Genomic DNA, 20,555 nt, shown 5'->3' with positions numbered 1-20,555 from the left:
TATATAAAATATATATAAAAAGGCTCTTGAAGGCCATCTTAGAACTGTGCCTACTATAAAATGCTAATTCTTATAAGTGTGTTTCATAGTTACTACTCTTACTGCTGCTGCTACTGCTGCTGCTGCTGCTGCTGCTATTTTTCCTCCTCCTTTTAATACTACTAATAACAACAACTAACATTTTTTGAATGTTTATTATAGATTCAGGTACTGATGTAAGCACTTTGCATGTATTAAATTATTTAATCCTCATAATATCAAATGAATAGTGATGCGCTGGTAAATCTTTATCAACCAGCTCTCTAGAGAGAAAAAAAAAAAAAACCCTGATGTGTCGTGTTCCTGATTACTCTGGTAATAAATACTCCACTTGGTCAATTTTAAGCTAACAACATGATACAGAGTTGGAAGGAGATGTGCAGTAGCCAATCATTATGTAGTATTTCCATCACATAGATAAAATATATGTAAACAACCTCAAGAACATAGATAATAGTAAAACATATAAAGTGATTAGGTATTTTAAGAAATAAAAATTAACTTGGACTGTAAAAATTCTCCTTGCTATTTATCATACTGGAACAAAAGACAAAGATAAAGGCAGCTTCAATATTAACAGGAAACAATATTTTTCCCACAGGCATTTGCAACTGAAAAATGTCATATCATCCCCCTTTGAGTGTCTACTGCTTTCTTACTCACTAGAGGACACTTTTACCTTAAATATTTTAGAAACTTGGTCGTTCGAAATTATATCAGTAAGAATGAAATATCCCATTCTTGTCTATGAAACCTGTCACTTTGACTCAGAGAAGCAGTCTTGATTTCCAGCTCAGGTGCAGAGATTCAAATGAAGAGTTTGCAGATACAATATTCCACATCTATCTTAATGTAGCAGTTCCAAGGAAACAGGAGCTAAGTCCACCTTGTAGTCTATACATGGTGTTAGTCCCTTTATACACAGCCCTGCTTTGATTTGAGCCTATCGAAACTCCGTTTCATTTAAATTTCACCTAAACTCCACTCTTCTCCAAAAATATATTACTCCATCTCATCCTTTGTTTGGAGGATATCCTATGATTCCTCTGGTGTCTGATATCTCATTGAAATGGGTCAGGAAAGCTGATTTTGTCAGACTGCAGGTTTGTTCCTGGTGTCCTTAGGCTGATTAGGCTATGACAGAAGTGATAAGTTTTGAGTATTTATTCACTTTCTTTAATACCATATACTTAATTTTTAAGTTTATATAATTCAACTGTAATAACTATGTTTAACATCCAGTTCATAAATTACCTGAAAGTTAAAAAAATGACTCTTTCTGAGCAGGTATGATCCAGCTACATACAGCACACTATAAGGTAGATTCTATCTTCTCCATTTTACAAATGAAGAAGCTGATAACCAGACAAGTAATATGACCTGTAACCTAGGTCACACAGTTAATAAAGGCCTGAGCTGGGATTTGAACCCCAAATTTTGGCTATGGAGCCAATGTTCTTAATCACCTTCATCTTCTGATATAAGTTAAAATTGCATGATGATTTTGCCATTGGGTTTAATTTCTGAGAGTGGGACCTGCCGTCTTTCTGGACCCCTTTCTCCAAGAAGCTACTGTAGACTGGGTAGTATAAATATTCAGTTCCTGCAGAATGTCTGATATTCTCTTTGCCTGAAGTGGGCAATTTGCTAACACTAGACCTTTGTCAAGTTCAAAATAATACTTGCTAAGAATTTACTGCCACTTTAAATATACATTTATTTATTTGTAAAAGATAAGTAATAATGCTAAGCTCAAAAAAAAAAAACCTTGCCTCTTAAACAGTATACTTTTGAAGACCCACTAAGTGTCACGTTCTTTTCATACATTATATAATTGAAACATATTATATCCTAATTTAAAAGTTAGAAAATGTAGGATCTTGCTCAATATCAATGAATTAGAAAAATGGGAAAACTAGGATTGAAACTTAAGTTTATTTAACACCAAAGCTCATATTCTTTCCATTGGTTCAGATTTGGGAATATCTGATCTTTCTCTCAAAAAAGCATGCTGTTAATATCTATATCTATATCTTTATATCTATATCTATATCTATATCTATATCTATATCTATATCTATATCTATATCTATATCTATCTATATCTAATCTATATCTATATCTATATCTATATCTATTTTTTTCTTCCTGAAAGTCTTAGATTTTTCTGAAAATGTAAGCTGTGCCTAGAGAAGGAATTAGTACTTTAGTTAAACTTAAGTATTGGTCCACTTTAGTCACATTCATCATTACCACTTTTCTTTTGTCTGCAGCCTGAGACTTAGCTTTGAGAAAGGGCAAGGTAGAATTGGACTCACCTTTTGTTGCAAAGTGAATTTAAACAGGTATTAGTCACACTTGTCTCCCCAATACATTAAGTCCCTTGAATAGGAAGCAATTATCTTTTAAGTTGAGCATTTATTCTGTCTACAAAGATCTGGCCCAAGCAGGGAAAAATGGAATCTTAGCTTTTGAGTGCTGATTGCTTCTCTGAGGTGTAATTGTCTACTGCTTTTGTTTGTATACTCTATAATGACTCTGGGCTGCTAGTTAAATTTACCTCGCTCTTTCCATGTTTTAGAGCAGAACATTCTTTAAAATAAATGATTTCTCTTTAAATTTAATATCAAACTACCTAGGCCTCAACCATGATCATACTAGTTTGATAGAATTCTGGGCAAATGCTGTCATCACTGCTTCCTACTTCTGAAAGGTTGGTTGCTCAAAGATTTAAGAAATAACACACTGCTGTCTGGAGACTTAAGTAAGAACTTTGGTCTGAAAGCTTTGTAGTGTTAACGATCTCATTTATCACTCAGCATTGTGACATATTATAGGATGAGGTTAATATAATCCAAAAGGTGGTGATTTGTGGTTAATCATCATTTTAATAAGAAAGAAATATAAAATTGAGCATTTGCATTCCTCCATCTGCTACTTGAGTCTCCACAAAATGTTGCCTTTATTGTTTATGTCCTTTACAGATCCCAAGACCAATTAATGAAATGGCTTCTGTTTTCAATTTTAAGTGTTGGTCTCTTTAACATCCATTTCTAACTCAGTAGTCAATTACTCTGATCAATGGTTTTAGCTAAACAAGGAAGCATAATGGAAGACTAGAGTTTTGACTTAGATTTGAGAAATCTAAGACTAAAATCCTTGGTTGTAGCTCTGGTTGGTAGAAGCAAACTTTGCTTCTTAATGATCACCTTTCTTCCCATTTCTCCAAGTTGACAGTAATTGTTATGCACCTACTTTGTCAGCAATATTTTTAGGATATTAGTGAGTGGTTTTATAAAGTTCACTGAGATTCTACATTGCTGGAAATGTTCTATGTGCAAAACATTTTTAATTGGTCTGATGGAGGAAACCCAAGCTACAGATGGATTCTATTTGAAACCCAAATCTTTTATCTTGAGCAGTCTCATAACTCATGTGTGATCGAAGCTTTGGCTGAGATAATATGTCTTGAGACTAAGACTGTGAGACCTCCCAATTCTCCTAAGTGCATGCTGTTCTGCAGTTTCCAGAACCAATTTTTTTTTAAATAGCTTGTGAGTCCCGGTGAAGCTTCTCAGCTGTGGCTAAAACAAATGTATTACTGATCTTTATAAGTGAGAAAAAACAGCCCTGTAAATCAGGCCCCTAAATCCACCTAAGTCTAAGCTAATGGTTGAAACATTCATAAATTTGTAACCTAAATGCAAATATGAATATTGATGAATATCTACAGAAAGGTGAACTATGAATTGACATTATGGGGAGGCAAATCTGAAAGAATTATCTCCAGATATTCTTTGTTGTAGGAACTGTCCTGTGCATTGAAGCATGTTAGTAGGCATCCCTGGCCTCTACCAACTTGGTGTCAGTATCACCACCCCTGTGGGTTGTAACGGTGCAAATGTCTCCAGACATTGTCAAATGTCTCCTGGGGTACAAAATCACTTCAGGTTGAGAACTGATTTACATGTTATGAATAAGAGGTTTCTACTTCCCTATCTCAATGTCTGAAATTCAACCATTAAAGATTCCTTTCTTCAGAATAAAGCATCATTTTATGGGCAGTCCTCTTATTAAAGACACACACTTAGGAGGAACAATTAATTAAATTTTAAGTGGTCATTAGCACTTAGCAATGACCTATTTATAAAAATTATAATAGCTAACACCCTTTCATATGTATCATCATATCAAGCTGTTGGATCAAACAAAACTTAATTCCAGTTTAAGATCTATCACTTATGTAACTGACTTGGAACAAAATTTACTTCACCTCTTCCTCAGTTTCTTCACTTGTAAAATGATACACTAATAGTATTCATCTTTATTTTTCACAGGCATAAATATGATAAAATAAACATAAAATGTTTTACACAGCATATGACTTCATAAATATTAGTTCTGATATTAGTACTTTTATTCTTTTGTTTAATAAGAACCTTGTGAGAAAGATATTTATATTATTCCTATTTGATAGATGACATACATGATAATTTACTGCAAATGCTTTGCACATAGGAGATTATCATTTAGAGAGGTAAAATTACTTATTTGAGGTTATAATTAACTATGAACCTGAGCACAAATGTAGTTCTTCTGATTTCAAATTCTTTTCTCCTGCTTAACATAATTCAGAATCTAGGGAATATAAAATTTGATTCAGAGAAGTAGAGAAAGACAGAGGCATAAGTTTTAGATCTGAGAAAGGTCTATACAAGTCAAGCCTGTAGGAGCCCTGGGTAGTGGGCAGCTAAGGGGGAGGTCAGAGGAAGCAAGTTAGGTATCCTAAGAAGAGGGAAAGATAAAAATATTTTGCAGTTTATCCAGGCCCATTATCTGTCTTCTTATTGGTTACCTAAGCTACACTGGCTTCTTATAGGCCCACCTTTAATATTTTCCAGGTCTATGGAAAGAATATAAATAGAGGCAACTTGAGGCATACATTCCACCTTTCTTCTCTTCCCAGTTCTAGCTCTGTCTTGCACCATAAAGGTCTCTTGGGTATGTATGTATACATACTTGTCCATATATTCAGTCTCCATACACCTCTTTCAACTAGCAAAGAGCTGCCTCTTGCTCACCCCTAGGCTGAAGGATAAACACGTCTGTGGATTAGTCTGTTCGTAGAAAGATGTATATAAGCAAGAGAACTTTCTGGTCTTAGACAGCAGATTCTGGATCATTTGAGTGAGAAATTATACAAGTTTGTATATCTGAAACATAGTTTAGAAAAAGGAGCTGTGCCTTCAAGTGGAGTATATACCCATAGCCTTGTAGAGAGAAGTGGCTTGAGGAGAACCAAAAACAGGACCTTCTAAAGCACAGTGTCTGGTTACCTGGCACAAGGGTGATACTGAGCTGCTCTGTCTGGAGTTCTGTGTCTGTCTTTAATTTTTCCTTAGCAAATTTTGCATGATCTTGCATTCTATTCTAATATCTGATTAATCTTAATAATGTATCTATATTCTTCAGGAACAGGAAAATAGAATACAAAACTGCTAGATGTTTACTGAGACTCCTAGATTTTGCTAGGGATAGCAGTAGAAGTAGGACCTTCTGGGGCCCAAATGAATGCTTTAAATATTGGACATTTAAATATCTCTTCAAGCTCAGTCCTGGGAAGGAAAGGATAGTTAATGATTCTCAGATCTGGCTAAATAAAAGAAATTAAACTATGAACATTTAATTTATAAGAGACCTACTTAATTAGCTCAAATAACATTTATTAAGGATTTTATATATTGTTAAGCATTATTCTATGTGTTTTTACCACATGGGATAACAGAAAAGTTTCAAGTAGAGTTGGGAATCACAGTTTTCAGAAGATATGATGTCTAAACTGATTTTTTAATAAACGAATTGGCCAAAATGTGTGTGTCTGTGTGTATGTGTGTGTGTGTGTGTGTGTGTGTGTGTGTGCATGTGTGTTAACTAAGGGAAATGATTAGGCATTCTAGGTAAGTAGGCCTTACCTTCAAATATTAAGTCAAGTAACTCCAAATTTGATTCTTCTACAATGCACATTGTGCTCCTTCCAGTGAAGTCTTGATATTCAGGGAAATTCTAAGCTAAAAAAACATCCTGGGAAATTTTCTGTGGCATTTTCATGATGTTAGATTAAATTCTATCTTGGTAAGAATACAGACACACACACAAACATACTTGTACATATATAAACCACTTAATTCATGTTTGTTAAATGAATATATAACGAATAAATAAAATATTTGACTTAGTAAACATATACTGAAGTCTGCTATCTGCAAATCAATTTGCTTCTAATAAATTATGTGGTGGAAGAAGTCACTGTCCTTACTGTTAAAGGCTTACTATCTTATCAAAGAAATTACATATTTTCAAAATAACTGAAAAATAAGATAGAATATGAGAAACTGTATAAGAGACATGCACAACATACAGATGATGCAAAAGTTAATTCTAAATAAGGGGACAGGGTAAAGACTTCCTAGAAATATTTAATTTAAACTGGCTGGGAAGGATATTTAACCTCCTCCAATCAATTGTTGGGAAATGTACAATCCAGATAGAGAAAAATTATAAAAATGGGAAAATAAGATGGTAGTGTACAATAATAACTAACTCCTAAAGAACTTTGAAATCAGATTATACATGTGTCAAATTTTTAGTTCCTCCATTTACTAGAAATGTGACCAATTGATAGTTACTTAACCTCTCTACACTTTAACTTTCTTATCATTAAGGATATAAAAATAAATCAAATTATGCCTGAAAAGCACCTAACATGGTACCCAGAACCTGATTATTGATGCCCCCAAAAGCTAATTTATTATAAAGTATACAAAATGAAAAGTATTTTATTTTGGCCAGAAATGAGATTAAAGGGATGGGGTGATAAATAATATATATTTAGTTTGATTTTTAAGTTATTTTTAGTGTGCCATCTACCCTAATAGTAATTATATTCTTAGTACACACTGAACTTGAAGGCCTGGGCTAAGAGAGATCTGCTTTCCTCAGGGTAGTCCATTATGAGGTGTCAGCCAGAAGGAAAATAGCTCTGAGATCTGTCTTAAGAATAGAAGAGCAAAAATAATTGCTTACTGCTTTGAAATCAGTCAAGTAGGTTATAGATAGAAGTTTTACTTCATATTTGAGGCAGTAAGGTTTATTCAATCCTTTGAACTTCAAAATATTCCAAGCAGAGACTGGGCAAAATGGTGTAGATGATAGAAGCTTTGTTCATCTCCTCTTGAGAGCACATCAAAGTTGTAGTGGAAACATGGAGCAAACAGCAAGCAGAGTTGCCTGGGGTCTATATAAACAGGAGCCCTATAATTACAGAGAAATATAAGAAAGCACCCTGCAACAGTAGGAGGTAGGAGGAAGTGAAGAAATGAGCTGCCTGGTCCCAAGTGACTGAATGGGACAGAGGCAGACGGCAGCTGCAGACGCCTCTTAAAGGGGCTGTGACTACAATCCGACTTTTACTGTGACAGACTCGCTCGCTCTGAGCACCAGCACTGGGTCAAATACTTGGAGGGCACTAGGGACTTACAGGAGGCATTGAGTTGTTGGAGCAAGGGTGAGAGGTGAGGTTTTCTTTAAGGCAGAAGTGCTGGCAGTAGCCATGGCTCCTCTGTTTAGCCCTTCTCCATCCCAGTGTGTGGATGCAGCACTGCCATAGCCGAGACATCGTCAAATAGGATAACACAGATTGCTCCACCTAGAAGATTACCTGAAATTCCATCTCCCCCAACTTGTGTCCCTACCCAAGCCACATCCAGTTGTGTCCTCTGGGAGTTCTATGCCACACGCTGAGCAGTTCCAAGACTCACACTGGTGGCAGCTAAGCTCTGTTTCTGTCTGGCATGGCTTCTTGAGGCAACTGCAATCACAGCATCTGTGAATTGCTTGCTGACTCTTAACAGGTGGCCCCAGAGGGGCACAGACTAGGGCTAAACTTGGCCTCCAGCTGAACCCCTGTCAGGACTGTGCTGCTAGACACCTAATACACAAAGCCACACTAATGAGACCGGGAGACTTAAGAGCTTTGATTAGTATATAGAAACAGACACAGAAAGTCAGCCAAAATGGGAAGACAAAGAAACAAAAAACTATATGAAAGAACAGACAGAGCTCCAGGAAAAATAGAGTCTAGCAATCTCACAGATGCAGAGTTCAAAACACTGGTTATAAAGATGGTCAATGACGTTAAGGGAAGTGCAAATGAACTCAGTGAGATATTTAACAAAGAGATAAAAAACACAAAAATGGAAATGGAAATTATAAAAATAGAACAAGTCAGAAATGAAGAACACATTATCTGAGATGAAGAGTATATTAGAAAGAATCAATAGAATGGAGGAGGATCGAAACACCAATATAGAGGATGGGGAAGCCAAGGACACTCAATCAGAATGGCAAGAAAAAAGAAGTCAAGAATATAATAATAATTTAAGGAGCCTATGGGGCAAAATTAAAGGTAACAATATCCATGTCATAGAGATACCTGAAGAGGGAGAACAAGAAGTTGAATACATATTTGAAGAAATAATGATGGAAAATTTCCCTCACCTGATGAAGGAAATAGATATACAACCCCAGGAAGCTCAGAGAGTCCCCCCCAAAAAATGAACCCAAAGAAGCCCAAACCAAGACATATCATAATTAAAATGCCAAAAGTTAAATACAAAGAGATAATCTTAAAAACAGCAAGAGAAAAGCAATTAGTTACCTACAAGGGAGCATCCGTAAGACTGGCAGCTGAATTTTCAAAAGAAACTTTGTAGGACAGAAGGCTTGGCACAAAATATTCAAAGCAATGAAAACCCAGGATCTACAATCAAGAACAAAAATACTCTATCCAGCAAAGCTATCATTTAGAGTCGAAGGATAAAGAGCTTCCCAGACAAAAATAAATTAAAAGAATTCATCAACATCAAGCCAGTATGACAGAAATTGTTGCAGGGATTTCTTTAAGAAGAATGAACATGTATCAAAAACAGGAATAAAGAATGCTAATAACTACATTCTTATCAACAAGTACCTCAAATGGAAAAGAATTAAGTGTTCCAACCAAAAGGTGGGGTGGTGAATGGATAAGAAAAGAAGACCCCTACATATGCTGTCTCCAAGAGACTCTGATTAAAAGACACACACAGACTAAAAGGAAGGGGATAGAAATAGATATTGCCTCGATAGACCTAAAGGGTATTGCACTGAATGAAATAAGTAAGATAAAGACAAGTATCACATGATTTCATGCACATGTGCAATCTAAAGAACAAATTAAACAACAACAAAAACAAAAACAGAAACAAACTCAAAAATATGTAGAATATTTAGAAGGCTATTAGATGGGAGAGGTTTTGGAGGGATGGTGAAAAGGGGCTAAGTGATTAAGAAGTATCAATGGATAGGTACAAAATAATCATGGAGATATAAAGTATAGCATAAGGAAAATAGTCAACAACGTTGTAAAAATTTTGTAAGAGGGAAAAGGGGCACTAGTTTTATTGGGTTGACCACTTCATAAATTATGTAGATCTCTAATCACTATGCTGTACAACGGAAACTAATATATTATTCTATGCTAATTATAATTGAAAAAAAACCCTCATTGAATTGTACAATGTAAATAGGAGCAACTAATTGTCTATTATATTTCAATAAAGCTGGGGGGAAAAGTGGAAAAAAAAAAACATTTGCAGCATGCAAATGTTTCACCAGCTCTTCCAAAATGTCAGAAAAAGGTGTGTCATAAATAGCGTTTTGCATTTTTATCAGACTTACCAGGATTTAACCAGGCTACTATTCTGGACGCGGGCCATCATTCATTGACAACTAGCTCTAGCCCTTGGCAGCAGTGAGTTATTCATTTCTATAATTCTCTTACTTCTTGTTTTGAGACACGTCTCCCTTTCATGGATGGCATCAGCACCGCCCTTCCTAGACTTGGCAGACAGTTGTCTAATTTCTCTACTTTAAGCCATAGCATGTTGTGGTATTATTGCGTCTAGAGCCATATGTATTTTTCAAAAGAAGAAAGAAAAGTAAAAAAAAAAAAAAATTCTTGTAGATGAAGAAACTCTTTAAAATCCAAAGTAATACACTTATATAGTAATATTTCAGGGGCCTTCCTGGTGTATTTTCTGTTACAACTTAGGTGTGTTTCTCTACAACTTGTTGGGCTATTTAAAGTAATAACATTGTTTATATGGGTAAACCTCTTCATAAAATGGTGGGTGTATTATATAGTTTCTATTTGCTTCCTACTTCCCAAATATCTATTCTCCATCCTCCTCTACACTGGTTTGTTCCATAAGACAGTGACCTTTATAGACTTCATAACCAAGCACCCCTTGTCTTCAGAGTCAAATTCACAAAAGTACCACTGAGACCAATGTACATAAGATTAGTGCCTTATGTCTTCCTCTATGTATTTTATTGTTTCAGGTCTTACATTTAAGTCTTTAATACATTTTGAGTTAATGTTTGTATATGGTATAAGATAGTAGTTTAGTTTCATTCTTTTGCATGTGGCTGTCCAGTTTTCCCAATACCATTTATTGAAGAGGGTTTACTTTCTCCATGGTATGTGCCTGGCTCCTTTGTGAAACATTTGCTGTTTATGTATGTGTACATTAATTTCTGGGCTCTCAGTTCTATTCCATTTGTGTGTGTGTGCGTGTGTGTGTGTGTGTGTGTCTTGCCAATACCATACTGTTTTGATTACTACAGCTTGCTTTTATTTTCTTTATTGTACTGACTTTGAGTTTCATTTGTTCTTTTCTAGTTCTTAAGGTATAATGTTGGATTGTTTATTTGAGACTTTTTGTTTTCTGAAGTAAGCTTATATTGCTATAAACTTTCCTCTTAGTACTGCTTTTACTGCATCACAAAAATTTTGTATGTGATACATTCATTTTCATTTGTCTATATGTATCTTTTGATTTTTCTTTTATATCTGTTTTAACCAAGTTCTCTTTCAGTAATGTCGTTTAATCATTACATATTTGTGATTTTTCCAGCTTTTCTCTAATTGATCTCATATTGTTGTGATCAGAAAAGGATACTTGATATAATTTCAATCTTCTTATATTTATTGAGACTTATTTTGTGTCCCAACATGTGATCCTTGAAAAGTTCAATGTGCACTTCTATTTCTTCAAAAAAAAAATGATGGGGATTGCATTAAATCTGTATAATGCTTTAGGTAATAAGGTCATTTTAACTATGTTGATGTTTCCAATTCATGAATACAAAATACCTTCCCATTTCTTTGTGTCTTCTTCAATTTATTTTAATGATGTCTTATAGTTTTTAGTGTACATGTCCTCTATATGTTTTTTTTAGATTTATTCCTATGTATTTTATTCTTTTTGTTGCAATTGCAAAAGTAATTGGGTTTTCTTTTATTTCTTTTTCTAAAATTTCATTGTTAGTTTATAGGAACACTATGGATTTTTGTACATCGATATTGTATCCTATAAATTTACTGTATTTGTATATAGTTTACAATAGTTTTCTAGTAGTCTTTAGAGTTTTCTAAGTAGAAAATTATGTCATCAGCAAAAAGTGACAATTTTACATCTTTAGTCCCTATTTGGATGCCGTTTATTTCTTTCTCTTGCCTTATTGCTTAGCTAGAACTCCCAATACTACACTGAATGATAGTGGTGATAGCAGACAGCCTTGTCTTGTTCATGATCTTAGAAGGGAGGTTTTTTAATTTTTCACCATTATGTATAATATTAGGTGAGGGCTTGTCATATATAGCCTTCAATATGTTGAGGTACTTTGCTTCTATACCCATTTTATTAAGTGTTTTAATCATAAACAGATGCAGTGTCTTGTCAAATGCTTTTTCTGAACCTTTTGATATGATCATATGATTTTTATCCTTTATTTTCTTTACTGGTGTATCACATTGATCTATGTGTGAATGTTGAACCATTCTTCAGTCCCTGGAATAAACCCCACTTAATTGTGATGTATAATTTTTTTAACGTATTATTGTATTTGATATGCTAGTATTTTGTTTAGGATTTTTGCATCTGTATTTATCAGATATATTAGTCTGTAGTTCTCTTTTATGTGTTATTCTTGCAAGGTTTTGGTAATGTTGGCCTCATAAAATGAGTTAAGAAGTTTTGCCTCTTCTTCAAATTTTTTGAAATAGTTTGAGAACAGGTATTAAATCATCTTTAAATGTTTTTTTTTTTAGAATTCACTAGTGAAGACATATAGTCCTGAATTTACTTTTTGGGAAGTTTGTGATGACTTTTTAAAATTTCCTTACTGTTAATCAGTCTATTTAGAGTTTTCAGTTCTTTGTGATTAGTCTAGGAGGGTTATCTATTGCTAGGACTTGTCGGTTTCTTCTATGTTGTAGAATTTGGTGGCATATAAGCTTTTGTAGTATTCTTGTATTATGCTTTATATTTCTGTGGTATCTGTCATAACTTCCTTCATTTCTGATTTTGTTTATTTGTGTCCTTTCTCTTTTTTTTTTTTTTCTTAGCGACTCTAGCCAGGGTTTTCTTGACTTTATTAATCTTCTTAAAGAACCAGTTATTTGTTGCATTTATTTTTTCTATTGTCTTTTTGATTCTCAATTTCATTTAGTTCTGCTCTAACTTTATTTCCTTTATTCTGCTGACTTTGGGCTTTACTTGTTCTTTTTTCTTTCTAGTTCTTTAAGTTATAATGTTAGATTTTTATTTTGGATTTCTTTTTTATTTCTTGAGATAGGCCTGTAATGATATGAACTTTCCTCTTATTACTGCTTTTGCTGTATCTCAAAAGTTTCGATATGTTGTATTTTCATTTTCATTTGTTTCTATGTATCTCTTGATCTCTTATTTTATTTCTTCCTTGACCCAGTCATTTTTTGGTAACATGTTGTTTAATTTTCACGTATTTGTGTTTTTTTTCCACTGTCTTTTTGCAGTTGATCTCCAGTTTCAAAGCACTGTGGTTAGAGAATATGCTTGGTAAGATTTCAATCTATTTGAATTTTTTGAGGCAGTTTTGTGTCTCAACATAATGTCTATCCTTGATAGTGTTCCATGTGCACTAGAAAGAAATGTATAATCTAATGTTTTGGGATGAAAGTTTCTGTAAATGTCTATTATGACCAATTGGTCTAATGCGTCATTTAAAGCTTTTATTTTCTTATTGTTTTTTTTCTGTTTGAATGATCTAGCCATAGCTGACAGTGTGGTATTTAGGTCTTCTACTCTATTTGTGTTATTTTCAGTTTCTCTCTTTAGTTCTGCTAGGATTTGCTTTATATATTTTCATGTTCCCTGATTTGTAGCATATATATTTTAAGTGTTATGTCTTCTTGATGTATTGTGGCTGTTATTATTATAAAATTTCCATCTTTCTCATTACTTTTTTTATTTTGAAGTCTGTTTTGCCAGATATAAGTACAGCTACTCCCACTTTTCTTTGGATGCCATTTGCTTGGAGTATTGTTTTCCCCCTTCCCACTTTGAGTCTTTTATTTATTTATTTATTTATTTTGTAGCTAAGATGTGTATTTTGGAGTCAGTATATGGTTGGGTTCTGGTTTTTCTTTTTCTTTTTCTTTTTCCTTTTTTTCCCCCCAATTTGCCACTCTATACCTTTTTATTAGTGAGTTTAGTTCATTTACATTTAGGATGATTATTGATATATGAGATTTTTGTATGGTCATTTTATCTTTTGTTTTTTGGTTGCTCGGTGTCTCCATTGTTCCCCTCCCCTTGTGTTTCTGTCTGTTATTTTAGTTTAGTGGCATTATATGATTTTTCTTGTTTCCTTTTTTTATGTTATATGTCTCAGTTCTGGCTATTTTTGTTAGGTTACCATTGTACATAAACACAATAAGTTTTAATAGTCAAAATTATTCAAAGTATATTTTGACCACAATATATTTTAGTTAGAAATTAATAAGAAAAGAAAAACTGGAAAGTTCACAATTATGCAGATATTAACCCTCCTAAATAACAAATGTTTCAAAAATAAGTCAGTAGAGAAATTAGAAAACATTCTGAGGCAAATGAAAATAAAAGTACAACATATTGAATATAAGCACAACATACTGAACTTATATGATAGAAAGAAATTATTGTTCAGATTGAAAATTATAGCAGTAAATCACTAAATAAAAAATAATAATGATACAAAATCAACAAACTAACTTTACAACTTGAAGAAGTAGAGAAATAAGTTCAAACTAAATCCAAAGGCAATGGAAGTAAATAAATGAAACAAAAATTAGAGCAAAAAATTTAAAAGCAAAAAGATTGTTTTAAAAAAATTAAGAAAATTCACAAAACAAGAACTTTGTCCTCTGAAAAGATAAGAAAAATTGACAAAATTTTAGACTAACTAAGCAAAATAGAGAAGACACAAACAACTAAAATCAGAAATCAAAGTGGGAACATTACTACTGACATTAAAGGACATATGTGTAGTATAAGAGAATATTAGAAACAATTGTACATCAAAAAAAATATATATATATATATAAAATGGGAGAATTTCTAGAATCACATAAATTACACAAATTAATACAAGAAGAAAATATAAACAGATCATGAAAAATGATATTTTTCCAAGATACAAGGCTATTACAACATTAGAAACAGAAGAAAACCAATCTACGTAATGCCATATTAATGGAAGAAAAAAAAAACAGCACTAATACCTCAATAGATGCAGAAAACATTTGGAAAAATTCAAATTTAATTATTTTAGTTTTAAAAACAAATACTTAAAACATTAGTAATAGATACCAACTTTCTTAGCATGATGAATGTCATTTATGAAAAACCGAGAGCCAGTATCACACTTAATGGTGAAAGATTGAAAGCTTTTCCCCTAAGATCAGGAACAAGGTAAGGATGCTACTTTTACTACTGCTGTTCAGTATTGTACTGAAAGAAGAAAAAAACAACAAGAAATTAACAGGCATCTAGATTGGGAAAGACGTAAACCATCTGTATTTTCAGATGACATGATTCTCTACATGGAAAACCCCCAATATTCACAAAAAAAGTGAAAGAGAGAATAGATAAATGCAAGAAACTTTCAGGGTACAATATAAACATACAGAAATCAATTATGTTTTTATACACCAGTAATGAACAATCCAAAACTGTAAATTAAGAAAATGATTACATTTACAATACAATCCAAAATAATAAAATACATAAGAATAAATTTAACTAAGGTGGTAAAAACCTTGTTCTCCAAAAACTACAAAACAATACTGAAAGAACTTAAAGAAGACCTAATTAAATGTAAACTCATCTATGTTCATGGATTGAAAGTATTAATGTTGTCAAAATGACAATACTTTGAAAGGGTTCTACACATTCAGTGCAATTCTTATCAAATTTTAAAGATATTTTTATCAGAAATACAAAGCTAATTCTCAAATTTATATGGAACTGCAAAGGGCCTTGAACAACCACAACAATATTGGGAAAAAAATACAAGGTGGAAGAACTCACATTTCTAAATCAAACCTTACTCAAAGTTATAGGAACCAAAGGAGTACAAAGAGTACATGTTTATATAAAAATAGGCATATAGACAAATGAAATAGAATTGAGAGTCCAGAAATCATTCCAAACATCTATGGGCAATTGATTTTTTTCTTTATTGAAATATAATAGACAATTAGTTGCTTGTATTTACACTGTAAAATTGTGTAGTTTTTTTCCACTCATAGTTGGCATACAATAATATACCAGTTTCAGTTATATAGCATAGCGATCAGAGATCCACATAACTCGTGAAGTGATCTCTCCACTAAATATAATACTCTTCTTCCCCTTTACATATTTATTACATTATTAACCCTCTTCCCCATGCTACACTCTATATAGGCATGTCCATTCTGCAAGAATACATTTATACTTCTTAATCTCTTTGCTTTTTTTTGCTGTCCCCCAAACCCCCTCACATCTAGTAGCCCTCTAAATATTTTCTGTATCTATGAGTTTATTTCCACTTTTGTTGTTGTTGTTGTTGTTAATTGTGTTCTTTAGATTCCACATGTATGTGAAATCATGCTATATTTGTCTTTTTCTATCCATCCCATTTTATTTAGAGCAATATCTTCTAGGTCCATCAAAGCAATATCTTTTTCCATTCCCTTCCTTTTAGTCTGTGTGTGTCTTTTAATTTGAAGTGAGTCTCTTATAAAAAGTATATGTAGGAGTCTTGTTTTCTTATCCATTCAGTCACTCTATCTTTTGGTTGGAGCACTTAATTCTTTTCTATTTGAGGTACTTATTGATAGGAATGTAGTTATTACCATTCTTTATTCCTGTTTTTGATATATGCTTTTTTTTCTTCCTGAAGAAGTCCCTCTAACATTTTCTATAAAGCTGGCTTGTTGGTGATAAATTCTTTTAACTTATTTTTTTTTGTTTGGGAAGTTTGTTATCTGTCCATTGACTCTAAATGATAGCTTTGCTGGATAAAATATTCTTGGTTGTAGATCCTGGATTTTCATCACATTGACTATTTTGTGCCAAGCCCTTTCTGTCCTGCATGGTTTCTTTTGAGAAATCAGCTGCCAGCCTTATGGATGTTCCCCTGTAGGGAACTATTTGCTTTTATCTTGCTTCTTTTAAGTTTCTCTCTTTGTATTTAACCTTTGACATTTTAATTATGGTGTGTCTTGGTGTGGGGCTCTTTGGATTCCTGATTTTAGGGACTCTCTGAGCTTCCTGGGGTTGTATGTTTATTTCCTTCTCCAGGTAAGGGAAATTTTCCATCATTATTTCTTCAAATATATATTCAACTTCTTGTTTTCCCTCCTCAGGTACTCCTATGACACAAATATTTTTTATCTTTAATAGTGTCCCATAGGCTCCTTAAATTATTATTGTTGTCTTGGCTTCCTTTTTCTTGCCATTCTGATTGAGTGTCTTGGCTTTTCTATCCTCTGCATAGGTCATTTGATCCTCTTCTTTATTCATTTTGTTTATTCCATTTAATATATTTCTCATCTCAGATTTGTTCTTTATTTCAGACTGGTTCCCTTTTAAAATTTCCATTTCTATTTTTATGTTTTTTTTTTACCACTTTGTTGAAGTTCTCACTGAATTCATCTACACTCCCCATAAGTTCATCGAGTATCTTTATACCCAGTGTTTTGAACTCTGCATCTGTGAGATTGCTTGACTCCATTTTTCTTTGATCTATGTTCTGTTCTTTCACATGGTATCTGCTTCTTTGTCTTCACATTTTGGCTGCCTTTTTTGTCTGTTTCTATGTACTAAATAAAGCTCCTAAGTCTTCCGGACTTATTAGTGTGGATTTGTGTAGTAGTTTTCCAGTGGCCCAGTCCTGAGAGGGCTTTAGCTGCAGGCCAAATTTAGTCCAAGCCTCTGTCTCTCCAGGGCTACCTGTTAAGATTAAGCAAGTAATCCACAGATGCTGTGCTTATAGTTGCCTCAAAAGGCCACACCAGAAACCAAGGCCAGCTGCCTGCAATGTGAGTTTGGGCGCTGTTCAGCAAGGAGCACCTGACTCGCTGAGGATACACTTGGATGTGGCTTGGGTGGGGCTGTGAGTTAGGGAAGGTGGAGTTTCAGGGAATATTTTGGACAGAGCAACCTCTGTTATCCAATTTATGAGGTCTCCACTATGGTGGCGCTACATCTGCACACTTGGGATAGGATAGTGCTCAACAGAGAAACAGTGGATACCTCTGGCTCTTCTGTACAGAGCGAGTCTCACTTAGGTCCTCACTCCGACAACTCAGTGTCTCCTTGTAAGTCCTTGGTGCCTTCTGTGCGCAGTCTAACTGGCGCTGGTGCTCAAAGTGAGCAGGTCTTTCACCGCAAATGTCTACTCGGGGACACGACCCCTTTAAGAAGCATCTGCAGCTGCCAGCTGCTGGCTGCCACAGCCTCCATTCCACTAAGCATCTTGGGACCGGGTAGTCCATGCTGTGTGTATCCTCTGACAATTGGAGAATTGATATACAGACTCTTAGATTTTTTGAGTAAGGCATGCCCTTTTTTGTCAGAAACTCTCTATTGGATACGCAACTACTGGCTTGCTACTGTGCTCTAGTAGAGGCTGAATACTGGATTATGGAATACCATATAACTATTTAACCTGAATTTCCCATCATGAAGTTTGTGTTGTTAATACATCAAATCATAAAATTGGATATATATACATATACATATATATATGTATATGTATATATATATCAGATATATCATATCAAACAGGTATAATATGGCTATATACAAAACTATCCTTTACATATTCTTAATGGTAGACAGATGCCAAAAGTCCAGAATACCAAAAGCAACAACTTCAATAAGGGCCTAATATTCAAAATATACAAAGAACTCATACAACTCAATAACAATAAAAGAACGAACAGTCCAATTCACAAATGAGCTGTAGACTTGAACAGACACTTTTCCCAAGAAGACATTCTAATGGCCGAGAAACATATGAAAGGATGCTCAATATAACTAGATATTAGGGAAATGCAAATCAAAACCATAATGAGATGCCATCTCATACCTGTTAGAATGGCTATCATCAACAGGATAAATAACAAGTGTTGGAGAGGATGTAGAGAACAAGGAACCCTCATACATTGCTGGTGGGAATGTAAATTGGTACAACCACTATGGAAAACAGTATGGAAGTTCCTCAAAAAACTAAGAATTGATCTACTATATGATCCAGCAGTCTCTCTACTGGGTTTTTACCCAAAAGACTTGAAAATATGTATCCAAAGATAAACACACAACAATGTTCATAGCAGCATTATTTATAGTGGCTAGAACATGGAAGCAATTGAAGTATTCTATAGCAGATGATTGGATAAAGAAGTGGTGCATATATACAATGGAATGCTACTCAGTTATAAGAAGGGATGAAATACTGACATTTGTGACAACATGGATGGATCTTGAGATAATCATGCTAAGCGAAGTAGGCCAGACAGAAAAAGTTGAAAACCACATGATATCACTTATGTGTGGGATATAAATCTAAAAGTGACAAATACGACAAACAAACAGAGACTCATGGACATGGACAGTGGACTAGTGTTTACCAGAGGGAAAGGGGGAAGAGGAAGTAGATGAGGTAAAAGGGGTCAAATATGTGGTGACGGAAAGAAATCCAACTAGGGGAGGGGAACACACTGTTCAATATATGTATGACTTACTGTTGAATTGTACACTTGAAACTTATTGGATTTTATTAACCAATGTTACAATAATAATAATAATAATAAGCATTTACTTCATTAGGAAAAATGGAACAAAAATCTATTATAAGATTTAAAGTATAAAACTGTCAGAAAAAATGAGGATAAATCATCATGACTTTGGATTTAGCTATGGATTTTTAGATCTGATATCAAAAGCACAAGCAACAAAAAAATTAGGTGATTTGGACTTCATAAAATTTTAAATTTTGTGCATCAGAGTACATCATTAAGAATATAAAAAGGTAACCTACAAAATGCGAGAAAATATTTGCAAATCATGTATCTGATAAGTTTTATTATCTGGTTAAAAACCCGTTACAGCTAAACATAAAGAAGACAAACAACTCAACTATAAATAGGTAAGGGACTTAAACATAGATTTCTACAAACAAAATATTTGTACAATGTATAATGTAATTCTTTCTAAAGTTTCAAAGTCTGAAATGTCAGCATGTTTTACAATTGAATTGATTTGTAATTTATTGAAGTAAATATTTTAAATGCATATTAGTGATATTATTAAACATATTTAAATTTCTAATAATTCATCAAGTGTATAAGCAATTTTTTTTTAATTTCAGAATTAAAAAAATAAATGTTCAACAAGCACATAGAAAGGTAATGATGCTCAACATCATTGGTCATTAAAGAAATGCAAATCAATATTTTATACGTACTAGAATGGCTGTAATGGTTTGAACAGAAATTAACAAGCAAAGATTTGGAGAAATAGGAACTCATACATTGATGGTGGCAATGTAAAATGATACAGGTGCTGTGGGAAAAATTTAATTGTTTCTTAAAGTATTAAATGGAATAGCCATATGTCCCAGAAATTTCACTTCTAGGTATATATACAAGAGAAATTAAAACATATATTCATACAGAAACTTGTACATGAATGTTTATAGCAATGTTTTCCATTATAGCCCAAAGTGAAAACAACCAAAGTCTCCATCAATGAATGAATGGTTATACAAATGTTGGTATATACATGCAATGACATATTATTAAACCATAAGAAAAAATAAAATACTGATACACGTTAAAACTTAGATAAACCTCATTAACTTTATTCTGAGTGAAAGAAGCCAGACACAAAATGTTGCATATTGTATGATTCTTTTTTTTTTAAATGTGAGTATCTACTCTATAGTCCTATTTATTTATTTATTTATTTGTTTGTTTGTTTATTTATTTATTTATTTTTATTATGGTGACATTGATTAATGAAATCCAGTAAGTTTCAAGTGCACAATTCAATAGTAAGTCATGTATA

This window comes from Pteropus alecto, unplaced genomic scaffold (genome assembly GCF_000325575.1).
Source record: "Pteropus alecto unplaced genomic scaffold, ASM32557v1 scaffold273, whole genome shotgun sequence".
Taxonomy (NCBI): domain Eukaryota; kingdom Metazoa; phylum Chordata; class Mammalia; order Chiroptera; family Pteropodidae; genus Pteropus; species Pteropus alecto.
This window is presented reverse-complemented; position numbering follows the sequence as displayed.